We start from the raw sequence: 10,630 nt of genomic DNA, 5'->3' as shown, positions 1-10,630 counted from the left end.
TAATATTATACTCATATTTTTATTTATAAATCTTGTATAATTAATTATTTTATGTATTAGTTTAGAATTTAAATTTTTAAAAATATTTTTTTATTTTTTTTATTTTTTTTTACTATTTTTACGAATCTGGATTTAGATCTAGATATCCGTGGATAATATGATATTTAGACGGATATTCGGATTTCAGATTTTGGAAGCTCTGAATCCAGATCCGGACACTAAATCTACAGATCTAGATATTCCAAATTTCTCGGATATCCGGATCCGTCCCAACCCTAATTGACACACTCTTATTGTTAGTTGGTTTTAGGGGTGTCAAAATGAGTTATACCTCATGAGCTATCTCAGCTCAGTTTAATTTTTCATGTGTATGATCACTATATTTTAGGTTTATTTAATAAATGAGCTTATTGATCGAGCTTAAATTAGATCACGAGTTATATTAACGATCTTTAATGAACATGAGCTGGTTCATGAGCTTGTTCATTTTTATACTTACAATATATATTATATATATATATATATATATATATATATATATATATATATATTGATAACTTCTATTTTTCTTATGTAAGAAATTGATAATTTCTATATTTATCGTATTTATCTTCTAAAACTAAAATGTCAAACCAATTCCTTAAAAAATAATTTCTATATTAATCATATTTATCTTCTTGAAATTAAAAAGGATATCGAAGATAAAGATTATCACGAAGAATAGGGATTTAGATCACTGGTTTGCTTTAATTTAGTTTATTTTAGGTGTTATATTTTTTTTTCATGTGTTGGTTTTTATTTAGTATTTAATATTTATGTTTTGGATTTTTAATATTTAAATTTTGAATATTATAAAAAGTTATTTATTATGAAAGATCCGAGCTCATTGTGAACTGAGCTGAGTTGAGTTAAGCGAGCTACCTCATTTTGAGATTCCTAGTTGGCTTCACCCCACTGATTTACCATAACTTTGTTCTAGTTGTGTTTTTATTTTTCTTATATTTTTGAAATTAATTTACATTTGATATTACTAACATCTTGATATAAAACTACTTTCACGTAAAACATTTTTAAGAAATTACAAAAAAACAGAAGAAGATAAAATGCTTCAGGCTCTACAGTCATGTTATCCACACATATAATGGTTTTGATTTTCTGGTTAGTTACAGTTAACTGATTTCGACAAAGAAAAGTACTCTTTCTGAAATTCATCCAAAAAAAAGAAATTACTCTTTCTGTATCAACTACGGCTGGCCCGCCCTACGGGCGGAATGATAATTTGAAATAATTTAAATAGTTAGAATAAAATATTTTAATTTTTGTTTAATATTTTTTTAAAATGTTATATTAATATAACTTCTTTTGTTATTAAATAAATTATGATTACTTTCTTTGATTTTATGGATAAAAATGACAAAGACATTTTTGTAATCAATTAAATTTATTCGTATATATATATATATATATTTATTTATTTATAATACTTTACTTTTATTAATAAAATCAAGAGTTGACATAATCTTCTTGTTGAAGATTTGTTATACTCGGTGGAATGAAATTAATGTTTGGAATGTCAGGCTTTGCAGATATAAGTTGAACCAATTGTCGACCGGCCTAACATATGGTCAATTAGATACGCCCTGATTGTAATTGTTTAGTTTGAGTGATTGTTATCATCAGTGGCGGATCTAGGAATCCATTTAATAGGGGTCAAAAAAGTATTAGGTGTCATCAATGGGTTTTGAACTGTGATTTGGGGGTGTCAAGAGAAGGACTTTTCCATCAGAACTACAGATTTTTCAATGTTTTTGGGAACATTTTATTATTTATTGGAATTTAAGGGGTGTCATGTGACCCTCCATTGCATAAAGTAGATCCGCCTCTGGTTATCATATCAGCTATCATGATCAGATCGTAAATGTATGAATAGTATAGGTATCTCCAGAACACTGTAAAGAGGAGAGTGCGATATGTTTGATCTATTACTCAAACACGTATTCGTATAGTATTATTCATTTGTTTAAAAGTAGACATTTTTCAAGATGAATTTAAGTGCAGCGTATAGAAAATGAACCTTGGATTAAATGACACGAAAAAAACAGACATATTATTTGTTCGCATATACGTATATTATTATGTCATTCTATAGTTAACCATTTTCATTAACTTAGACAGATTGTTTGTTCACATATATGCGTATGTTATTATGTCATTCTATAGGTGACCATCTTTCATTAAAGTTTAAGAACATTAATTTACTTGAACTTGTAGTTCAAATTTATAAGTCTATTAGAAAGTATATATTTGTTTTAAACATATAAGTACAATTTAATTTATTAATTAAATTATTTTAAGTAAAATCATGGCGAATTTGCTGGTTTTGTAATAAAAAATACTAATGATCTTTTGTAATCATTTAATATAATCATATTAAATGATAATATTTCATATTCATTTCAAACCAAACTATCTATGTTGGAAAATAAAATTTTACATTATTTATATAAATTATTAAAATGATGTGATATACGTTTTTTACATAAATTATCAACTATATTATTTACTATAAGTTTTGTTAAACAAATTATAGTAAAAATGCTATTTGAATTTAGTATATATGACTGATTATTATATTTTTGACTATTAGCTTTATTAGTACCAAAATTATTTTTAAAAAAAATTCTTATTATGAAATTACTTTGATTTTTTTCATTTAAACGGTTATAACTGATGTGTATTGAAAATGTCACTGATCATCAAAATGTTTGTGAACTTTTTATTAATTAATTATTTATGGTGCTTTACTTGATTATGTGGTCTAGTGAAAAGAAAGAAAACTCAATATACAATAAACGCAAAGACATGAAAAAGAGAAAACAAAGAATCAGATGTATCTACTCTATTAAAATAGAGTCCTACTATATATCTACTGTTGGAAGTTGTTTTTAATTTTTGAACCCTTACTAGAGAGTTACACGTAATATTACGCTGCTTAGTGAACTAACCAATATTATATTTGAATCATACCACTATCGTGTAATAAAACCAAACCAATGTTATGACTGTCAATTAAATTAACACTGGACCGGTTATCTATTTTTCCTAATAATCAGTGATCAGGTAAGATCTAAATTGTTCGGAAATCTTGAAAATCAACAGCTTCCAACTACATATATCGCTTCCACTATATACTATAAAGAACCTCTACATATATCGCTTCCACTATATACTATAAAAGAACCTGAGAAAACAAATTATAAAAAAACTTAGGCATATGAAACACTAGCTATACTGCTCATTATATCTAATCTATTAGTTTAGATTTAGAGTTATATTTTAATCTATTCATAAAAAAATTATTTAAATTTGGACTTATACAGTTTTCATTAATAATATATTGGATATTAAATATATGAATCTGAAAATTCGGTTGCACTAATTCATACATGACCAATATTTTTACCAAATGACATTTAGTTTCAAAATACCAAATTTTATATCTCTAAATACGAAATACACAATACAATATAATATACCTGAATTCAATTCACTATATCTCTTTACATTTCCCACTATCTACGTTAGACTATTCAATTTTATTATCAAGATTTTAATGTATGTGATGGTAATTAATAACCGTTTCTATAAAGAATTGGTTTAACCAGCGTTTTGAAAACTAGATAGGATATTGATTTGATATTGTAGCTAGGTCAATGTTTGATATTAAAACAATAAGAACTTTTTGTCGAAACCTTTTTAATTTTGCAAATTTTTATTTCTTAACTCAAATTTTAAAATACCTATTTTTAATATTAAATAGGATCATCGGTTTTAAGAAATTTGACCGTTTTTAATTGGATTTGCAGGTTTAACTCAAATCTGGTTTTTATACAATACAAAACTGGTTAGAAGAATGAATCACCGTTCGACTGGCCGGTCCAGTCCAGTTTTTAAAATACGGTATATTGTAATGAATAATATTATAATCTATCATGTACAAAATTAATAGATGACTATCACATCACATGTTATTTCTAACCCAACATATAATCCGTATATTGTTACTAAAAATTATAATAGCCGCAAATTATGGCTAATATTTAATAACTAATCAAAATAAAACTAATTGAAAAGAAATCCTAACAAATCAAGGAAATGCTTAAATTATGGTTTCGACACAGATTTACTAAAACAAATTTATCATAATATTTATATAAGAAAAAATAAGATTTACTAACAAACAAATAAGTAACTCAACTATAAGCCACACATTCTACATTGTTATCAAACTTAAGTTTAATAAAATTGTAAAAACATTTTAACATCATTTCACAGAAAATAGTCCCGCGTTTTAACGCGGGTTAGAATCTAGTTAAGTTTAAAAGAAACCAAAGTTTAAAATTGGTAGATAAGTTTTTACAATTGAGAAATTATACCTTTCTAACAAATATATGAGAAATATGTAGAATTTCCTAAAATGGTGGTAGGAGCTTCCTCGGTCACCACGGCTCCTATTTCTCCTTCCTCTAACTATGGTTCATTATATTTATTGGAACTTTTGAGTTGGTTTTTACTGCTCTTCCTACTACCAAAAGATTACTTTTAACTTCATTAACCAATGAACGGCTTCTTTAACCAATGAACCAGAGAGATAAATAGAGATGGCAGCCAAATTAGTATTAGGTTCAAACATGTGAGTTGTGTTTGCGCTTTGAACAAATAAGGACTTACAACCACACCAATCCAAGCTAAACCCTTTTGTATTCACCATATGTGTATGTACATATAGACGATGGTCTCAGAGAATACTGCAGCTTACTCGATCACTGATAAACAAAGAACCATCAATATCATAAAGAAAGAACAATTGTTGCAGTTATCAACGTTGATTACTTAGTTGTTTGTGTCAGTTTGCTTCAATCCTCTCCTGTTTTGATTTATTGTCAACATGAAATATATTGTCTAAGACCGAATAAAAAATCAACAACAATTATTAAGATCCTGATCTTGTTTAACCAAATAGTAAAACAAATCATAGTAATAAGAAAACTGAGACATCTACTATGAATCATGCATCATTCAAATAACAATATTTAATTGCTACCACTCAAATGTTTATAACTATAAGAAACTCATAAAAATCAGTGCCTGTAAGAGGCTAGAGATGCAGAGTAGTAAATAAGATATACCTTTCAAAGCCTTCTATTTTAGATTTGGAAGTGTATCATTAGATGATCCATCAAGGGCATGGAAAAAATTGCTCATACCTACAAAGCCAGCGACAGTAAGCTGTTTAGTGAACTACGAACCAGAACAATTATAATACAATTACAGATGTTCGAAAATATAATACCTACAAAGTCAGGTGACAAATCTTTTGGTTTTTCATCTTCTGACTCATCACCTCTCTCCAGCCTAGGAATAAGCACATGCCTTAACCCAACAGGATCCTCTGCAGCATCAATCGCCACCGAGAGACACAACGTCACTATGATCTGCGCATTGGGAAGAGATCGCTGATGCAGCCGCAGTGGAGACTGGGCGGATAAGAGTCGGGACCAGAGAGACGAAACGTTGGTATCACGACTTGTCTTCACTTCTTTCTTTCTATTTACAAAGATTTACAACCCCATTGTCAGCAGAAGAATCGAAGCTTCGGTATTGGAAGATCATTCATTTAGTCTTCAGCACAAAAATCTCAGCATATATGAATCAATCCCTGGACGCAAGGTTCAATCTTTCAAACAGCAAACAAAAGACCTAAAAACTGAGCTTTTCATGGGAAGAAACACTTACGAAGTTGTTGAGGTATGTAGCCAATTAGAGAATCTTATCATGAGGATTCAGTACTCATCATCCTAGCTTTTCTTTTTTTTTTTTTTTTTTATATCATCCTAGCTTCTTATAACCGCCTTTCTCCACATTCGAGCTTCCCAAAAAGGAGCAGCCGTGTGACTATGTCGCCATCACAAAGATTCAATGCAGAGAGCCATAATTGGGAGGCGGTCATGGTTTGGATAGTTTTTTGGCCGTTTATGGAGAGGAGAGGCGCAAAGCTTCTTTGAGATTCATGGCGACAGAGAATATTTATAGGAGAATGAGTGAGAAGAAGCTGAAGAGAGGGTGATGGGGAATAAATGTGGTGGAAACGCGTTTAGAATGAATGTGAACGATAATGGCGAACCTTTAGTATTGCATGCGTTACAATGATTTTTTCCTTGGAGAGAAATCACAGAACATGGAAGCCGAGAGGACGATGTGTAGAGAAAGGGTTTTGGGGATTGGGCCTAAATGAACTTCTCGCAGGCCCATGTTATGCGTCAACCCTAGCGTCATAAAATAATAGATTAAGCCCAAAACAAATAGAGTCGACAGTTAATGAAACGGTGCGGATGAGGGAAGCGGACACGTGTCGGCATACAAACGAATGAATTAATGACGTGTCCGCCTACGTGGATGCCGCAGGAGAGATTAAAAGACTCTTTTATATATAAAGATTTGATTGTACTATTTGCTACTTACTCTCCAGTCTGAAAAAGTTAAAGAAAAAAATAATTTACAAAAAGTGCCCACACGCAGGATCGAACTACGGACCTTCAGTTTACAAGACTGACGCTCTACCACTGAGCTATACGGGCTTTTGATTATACGTTTCTGCTTACAAATAAGTTCATAAAATGAATAAAGAAAGAGTCAGATACCATAACTCAGAACTAAGCTAAACTAAAAAATATTTTACCAAAAGAAATAAAAAAAGAACATTTGCAGCAATGTTCATTTCTATATACAAATGAAATTGAGTTAGTTCACAAATAGAACAGTCAAGTAAAATTACTAGCCAACTTTGATCTAATATTTGACTCCACAATAAAAAAAGGTCAAATAACATGATATATTGCATTACATTATCCAATAAGAAAAAAGTTTTCTTGTATTTGGTGAATTCTTTTCAAACTGATGCAGCTGCGGAGTATCTGGTCATGACTCATGAGTGAGTTCTTCTACACTTACTTGAGGAAGAACTTCCACACATCTCTGTCTGTAGTTTCCTTAATCAAATGAGCTCTAAGATAGTTTCCTCATCCACCAAGTTCCTCAGATGTCTCGCTCCACTGTTGAATCCCACTACTGCTTCTTTGCCGCCAAATACACCACACCATAAGGTGGTCTCAGGCACTGTTTCCACACACAAAAAGACAAGAAAAACCATCACTATAACAAGGAGACACCACCTATACAAGAACTAGAGAGAGAGAATGATCAGAAAACCATCACTATAACAAGGAGAGAACTATTACAGAACTAGAGAGAGAATGATCAGACACCATCAGTATAACAAGGATACAGCAACCACATATTCAAGAACTAGAGAGAAAAGGATCAAGAACCAACCTTCTTAATGAGAGAATATATAGTTCTTCAGAGAAGTAACCGAGTAAGGGATCTCAGTCATTGTATAACATCATACCCACTTCTCCACCTTGCTCAGTCTCATTTGCTCGTTCCCACGCCCTGCTTCCAGAGAGCTTCCTTGATCTCCTCGAGGAGAAATCTGGCTGTCCTGTAATGCTCCCATCTTGGCTGCTACATCCGTCCATGAAGTCTTCCTCTGAGAAACTCAGGTTCATTCCCGGGTTAGCTGGTTCAAGGACATCGGTTCTTATGATGGATAAAACGGTCGGGAGCTCTTCCCATTCTCCAGCAAAGAAGCGGACAGATGCAGAGACGGCTTGTCTTGATGGTGTGAGAAGGACTTCTGGCTGACGGCTTTGCCTGTCCCGAGCTTGGTCAAGGTTTGCAAGAACGTTTGGGATGGTTGTGCATCTTAATGTTTCAGCATTGAGGTCTTGAAAGTGGACTGAGGAAGCACCCTTTAAAACAAGCAAAAGAGATTAGATTATGAGAATGGGACAGTACCAGCCATCTTCTAATGTAGTTTTACTTACCTTCAAGCAGGCAAATATCCCAGGAACTCCATAGTTGCAACCTAGCTGCTCATGTCGTCATACAAAATAAATAAAAAGAGGTGTGTGGCGTTAGAATACAAGGAACTGGTGAAGTTTTTGCGGCTAAGACGGTCTTAGCCACCTAATGGAACTAAAAGGTTTTGTTGTTCATTGCAGGATATTGAAGTATTTAAGGAAACGTTTAGTGTGTCATTAGCATTGGTTGTTACCTCGAGGACCCTTTTGCCCCTGAAGCTAAGCTGTCCATCACGGATCTCGTTTTTAAGTACATCAACAAAACAATAGCACTTTCCCAACTTTTCATAGAACCTAGACAATATAAGAAAAAAAAAAAAAAATGATTCAGTTTAACATTGAGAACGATCAGATGCAAGTGAATCTGAAGCGCATACCTTCATATTTTGGGGGAGCAGTTTCTGAGCTAGAGAGGCCGATCATATCAGCAACACTTACTTTTCCCTGCAAGAAATTGATGATTGTTTTCAATGCAAAGATTTTGGATTCACTCTATACGTTGCAGAGAAGTGTGACATGGTCTTTCTGAGTAATGAAGCAAACACACAAGTTCCACGGTCAAAGCAACAAAATAAAGCTTACGAACATGAATTAATAGTTTTATACTTTTGATGATAATATTTAAATGGACTCTTCTTGACATACTAAGTTCTAACATATATCACACATAATAAAGCTTAGAACTAGCTGTTAACTGTCTTTATCAATAGTTACCTTGAAAATTTGTAAACCGAGCACATCTAGATTCTCCCCTGAATACCTGTGATGAGTTGCTGTCTACAAAAACAAATAAAGAGATTCAGAACTGCAAGTATAAACAATTCTACTCCATACATAAAATGGAACATCTTATAATGGTAATGATGATAGAACAACAAAGAGCAAACAACCTTAGAAGGTATGATCTCAACAGCTGGTGATGGAAGCTGCAAATCCTTCTCAGATAGTGCAGACACACCACTACAATCCTGAGGCATCAAACCGGGCCAGCATTGCGCAAGCAAAGATGGTGCGCGCATACTTTATAGCCTTCTGAGCTCTCTCCAATGGTAGCAAAAATCTAAAATGATCAAAAAGATCTAACCTTTAGAGATGGAAATGCCACTCTGAACCTCTTTCAACTATTAAAACCTTAAAACCCAAAACCATAGACTGCAACTTTGAATATATATATGCGAAGAACAGACACAAGTCAAAAACTTTACAGATTCAATACTGCAAGATCTACGGTGACTCTTCAATTCCACATCCTTACTACTAAACTAACCAACAAGGATCATAATCGAAACAAGAAACCATCAATGTAAAAAAAACAATGGACATGACTTCTTATAGCCAGGATTTTTCCAAATAAAGTAAGAATTTCGATTCAATTTCATTTCTAAGCGAATTACTTACTACATGATCTATGTGAGTTACTTACAAGAAACAAGGCGACCGGTGGAGGAGTTGTTGACAAGAAGAAAGATGAGATTCTTCTCTAACAAGGCGAAGATTTAAGGATCAATCAGAGACGAGGTTGAAATTTCAGAGAAAGATCTCCCTCTTACACGTTTAAAGTAATAAAATAAAAATCTTTATTACAAATAAAAAAATCTAAGAAAGTAAAGAGGGAGTTTTGGCCAACTAATCATCGAAGCTTCTGTTCCCACCAAGCTGGTCCGCTTTTGTAATATCTGTCCTGACCACATTCTTTTGGTTGTTCATACAGTTCATGGTCTGGTTTGTGATATCTCTCTTTGATTAAAGGGCCATGAATATGGGTCATAAAAGGCCCTCATTTACATGGGCTAAATAAACTCTCGATTACAAAGTTGAAAAAAGATTAACAGAAATGTTGAAAATACAAAATTTTCAATTTGGTTTATGTTTTGCTGACTTATTCATATACTTTATATATGTTTAATCTACTTTTATAGGTGTTCTAAAAAGCGGTCTAGGCGGCCGTCTAAGCGGCGCTTATGCGCTAGGCGTTTACAGGACCATGCGATTACTCTTTAAACCGCCTAGATAATTATAATATTGTAATAATAAATAATATATATTTATTATTCATAAATTATAATAATTAATATATTGTGATATATATTTTTATGAAAATAATTTTTATCATATAAAATAATAGTTTTTATATTATTAAGTATAAAACATTACATGTATTTAATATATTGCTATAATTTATAAACGCCTAGACCGCTTAACTAATAATCTAGGTGTTCGTTTAGTCGTTCTAGGCGCTAGGCGTATATCGCCGTCCGCTTAGCGTCTACCGCTTTCTTGAACACTGACTTTTATAACTCAAGAATTCATCAGTCGACATGTAATTATCAGTGAATATCTCTGTTCACTGATAAGTAAGTATTAATTATTAAATCTTACTAAAAATCTAAACAAAGTTATTAAATCTTACTAAAAATCTTAAACAAAGTAATACGCAAGACTGATATGTAATGCGAAGCTGGAATAGTACGATGTGTTAAGGAACCGTGTTTAAAAAAAAATCCACGTTAGATTCCAGTCTTTTCAATGTCTTATGATCTAGAGATTTCTTTGGTCTATAAATCTGTGTATGTGTATGTGTCTGTCTGTCTGATCAAAACGTTGCGCATAGAAAGGTCTAAGGCTCTAAGCATAGAAAACTCGACAAG

General features: G+C 32.2%; 1 non-coding gene and 1 pseudogene across 1 annotated transcript; both read right to left on the bottom strand.

The window, feature by feature from the left end:
- Positions 1-4,815: 4,815 nt before the first annotated feature.
- LOC130504497 (uncharacterized) lies at positions 4,816-9,538 on the bottom strand (annotated as a pseudogene).
- On the bottom strand, positions 6,567-6,638 carry TRNAT-UGU (transfer RNA threonine (anticodon UGU)). Its single transcript has one exon. It is a non-coding gene; the product is annotated as a tRNA-Thr (tRNA).
- Positions 9,539-10,630: the final 1,092 nt, after the last annotated feature.

This window comes from Raphanus sativus, unplaced genomic scaffold, assembly GCF_000801105.2.
Source record: "Raphanus sativus cultivar WK10039 unplaced genomic scaffold, ASM80110v3 Scaffold1619, whole genome shotgun sequence".
Classification (NCBI taxonomy): domain Eukaryota; kingdom Viridiplantae; phylum Streptophyta; class Magnoliopsida; order Brassicales; family Brassicaceae; genus Raphanus; species Raphanus sativus.
Note: the sequence above shows the minus strand (reverse complement) of the source record. Positions and strands in the feature narration are given on the sequence as shown.